Here is a 4266-nt window from a genome sequence, read left to right on the forward strand (position 1 = left end):
AAGGTATGGTTTAGGTTTCGCACGTTTAACATATAAGGTTTTGTGAAAATTTAGGCTAGCGCCATATAGGATAAGTTGAAATAGTTAAATATGTTAAATGATTAGTGTTTGTGATGTTGATTGATAAATTGATGTGGTGCTTGTGTGAGGTAGTTGTTAATGAGGGTTAAGTGTATGTATGTATATATGCTAATATGATAGTGATGAAGGAAGGGCTTATGATTATGGCAAAGTAATGGTATGGATAAGATAGTGGATGGTGTTTAATTGAGGGGTGTTGTTTGGAATTATTGGTTTTGTTATAATGAATAATGTTGTGCTAATGTTTGAAGAATTTTATGAAAATGATAATATGTGGAATTGGAATAAGATGTTGGTTCTAAGTAAAATATGTAAAGTTGGAGAAATGTGATATGCTTGAGCTAAGATTGCAAGAATGGTTATGTGATGGTGAAGAGTAAATTGTATTGATGATATGAGAATGTATAGTAATATGTTGGTTTGTGGTATATTAGGTTGGCTGGAAATGAGTTCTTGGAAGGAAAAATATGGTTTTGGCAAAAATAAGGTTTGGGGTGTTATTTGGTAAAAAAGTGAATTTTAATGAACTTTGAAAGTCCATAACTTGCTCCTCAAATTTTGAACGCAAATGAGGTTTGTTTAAAATTAAAGGGTGTTTGATAAGCTTGAAATCGGTATAAAGTTTGCGAAAAATCAAATTTTGTAGAGGAAGTTATGGACGCCGGAAATTTGGGGCAAAAAACTGAAGTTTTAAATGTTGCAGCAGAACCAACTTTCTGGTTTGTGCCCACGCACCGGTCTGTGCGCACACACCCAACAAAGGCAAAATTTAACTTGTGCGTACACACGCCTCTGTGCGCACGCACACCTAGCATTTTTCATAAAGTGTGCGTACGCACGCCCCTATACACACACACACGCTAGGATGAGCCTTCTGTTGGTGGCGCTAGCACATGTGAGGCGCATGCACACTAAGTGATGTGTGCGCACGCACGCATTCGTGCGCACACACACGTTCTGCTTTCTTGTGGAGTTGTGTGCACGCATAGGTGTGTGCGTACGCACACGCCCTGTTTTCCAGCACTTATGTTTTTCTGTTTTAAACATGATTATGAACCCTAAACCTCCTATTTTTGTCTTGTTAATCTTAGATCCTACTAGTAAGTTTGGTAGATAGCAGAAGTTAGGATTTTAAGGTAACTTAGGAATGAAGAAAAAGGTAAATGTGATGAGTTATGTGAAAGGGAAGTGGTTATTGAATGAAGTAATGATGCCATGGCTTGATAAATGACTAAACAAGGATTATGAATATTAAATGGTTTATGAATGACAATATCTAAGATACAAGTTTTCATGGGTAACAGAACCGTAGCTCGTCACCACGTGTTCCAGGTTGAATCTCAATACTCTGTTGACCCTACGTCGTAAGGGTGACCGGGCACGTATAAATTTTCGGGTATGGATAGCCCCCTTTGAGTAATTTATGAATGAATGTTTGAATGTTATATGAATGTGAAATCTATGCATAGACTCATGGGATGCACGACGGGGGATAGTCTAAGGCTTTCGGACTTGTCGGGTTGGCTGGATAACCGACAGATGAGCCTCATCGGCCATAGGACAGGCATGCATCATGTGCATTTGTTTGTGTGATTGCTATGCATTATCTGGGATTGCCTAATTGAACATATATGTCCCGTTACCTGCTATTCTTGCTATTTGCACTATCTACTTATTACTTGTGCGTGAATTTTTTTGGTTGCTTGTCTCTGCTGAATTTATGGAAGATAGAGGGACGGAGGAATGGTGAATGGGTTGAGTGTTAGGTGTTAGGTTTAAAACAAAGGATTATAGTGTACTTAGAACACCTACCCCTATTTATGGATTTTACTTAGAGGTTAAGTTCTGTAATTGTATGACGAAGTTCTAGGATTGCCTCTAGCGTTCCCAGGACCTTATTTATTATACGCGTGGCACCTTTACCATGCTGAGAACTCCCGGTTCTCATCCCATATTGTGTTGTTGTTTTTAGATGCAGGTCAAGAGGCTCCTCGCTAGACGTCTGGATCTTTGAAGCAGAGTAGTCCTTGGGATATTTTTTGTTCTCTGTTTGTATATATATGACTCATGTACTTAGCTTGCTCTCCAAGAAACTTGTTTATTTTGTTCCTCATAGAGGCTACAGGAGAGTTAGGGACTTGTTTCTGTATTTTGGATATTCGGGGTTCTTATGTATATATATGTAAATATTCTCCGGCCAGCCTTGGCTTCGCAGGCTGAGTCAGGAGCTAGTTCCTCTGTATTATTGGCACTCTTATAACTCTTTACTTATTCCTATCATTAGCTTTTAAGTTTCTTAGCACGCAAGTAATCCTTTCTCTTGAGCGTTGCGCATTTTATTTTGCGATTTTGTTTTACCCGTTTTTCAAGGCTCCTAGTTTATTATATTCTTTCTGCTATTATACGTACGTATTTTATTTTAGAGGTCGTAGCGCCTCGCCACCTTTGTTTTACATCCTAGGTGTAAAGCTCTGTGTGGTAGGGTGTTACAAATGGCCTACAATTTTATCAACAGTATTACCTATGGTAGATTATGTAATGAAAAAATTTGGAAATAAAATAAAGGCAAGAGTAACGAGTAAAGATGGTCTGTGAGTGCTATTGCAAGATCACAAATATTTGGAAGATAATTATACGATGAATGTGGTATATAGAAAAGTTTTTGAGAGCTTATAATGAAAAGGTAATAACAAAATCTCTTAATTAAATTTATTAATTTATTAAAATTTATTACTATCAATTTAAAAAATTGACAAATTCTAGGTGCTAATGAGTAATGCATTCTTATTGTATATTTATAGCTTGAGAATATTAGAATTATCATAAAATTTCGTATTATTTTATTCTCCTGATAAACAATTTTATAATTACGTTAATCGTATAATTTTGTATACTAACATTGATATAATATTGTTTCAGGTATATATTTTGCAGGCATAAGTGGATTTTTAAATTATTTATTGTTTATTGGAGAACTTTTTGCATTAAAATTCTCTAATAATTTGTTGTTCATTTTCAGCTAATTTTGATATGTTCTTACACATATAATAATTTGTTGGTAGATTTAGGTATTACTAGATTATTTATGGTCACATTCAGTATATATATGTCTGATTTATTAAAAAAAATAGATTACTAAAACCGGTTAATAACTATTTTAGAGTTAATACAATCAACACTAAATTAAAAAAAACAAACAATACATAACTCATTATATTTTTATTAGTCAAATTATTATAATTTAAATTAATTTTAATAAAATAACTTAAAATTATAATTACAATTATTACACTTGTTTATGATCAAATTTGGGTTTATCACTCACCCATTTAACGTTTTGGTGTTGTCATATAGCGCAGAACGCAGAAGTGGAATACTTAAAGATTAAATTTGGGTTTATCATTCACCCATTTAACGTTTTGGTGTTGTTATATAGCGCAGAACGGCAGAAGTGGAATACTTAAAAATAAATTCCGCAGCCAGGATTCGAACCTGGAAATTCAACTTCAGAATTTTCCAAAGTGCTACTGCGGACGTCGTGCTACTTGTTGCAAGCTAATAATTTCTAACAACTTATATTCCTTGAGTCAAAACTAATATGCTCCATACCTTTTGAAATTTTGACGAATGACTATGATATACGAAATAGTGTCCATTTGAATTGGTTTTGTTTAAGAAAGAAATGCTTTTTTTTTTATTTAAAAAGTACATTTTATTGATTAAAATTTTAAAAGGATATTTTTTTAAATAAGTAATATCTTGTTTTCTAAAGTATAAAATTTTAAGAAGATTTTATTAAATTTTCTTATAAAAACTATAACCCCTGCAATTAATAAATTTATTACATATTATTATTCAATGAAAATATAAAACACTAGTTAAATGTAATAAATATCTATAAAGGGTCACAATAATAATATTAATTATAGTAAATTTTAAATTGTAAATACTCAAATTCTATATTATTTAACCTATTTATATATCGTAGATAAGACTCTTACCACTATTTTACTTCATTTCACAAACTCTCACACCAATAGTTGAAGATTCCTATAAACAACTTCAAATTTAGCACAATAAAATATTTTTATTAGTTACATTCAAATATATTATGATTATATAGTTGATTTCTAATTTTATATTATATTATTCATATTTTTATTCTCAATCAATTTTTTCTAACTC

The sequence above is a fragment of the Arachis ipaensis genome, chromosome B10 (assembly GCF_000816755.2).
Source record: "Arachis ipaensis cultivar K30076 chromosome B10, Araip1.1, whole genome shotgun sequence".
Lineage (NCBI taxonomy): Eukaryota > Viridiplantae > Streptophyta > Magnoliopsida > Fabales > Fabaceae > Arachis > Arachis ipaensis.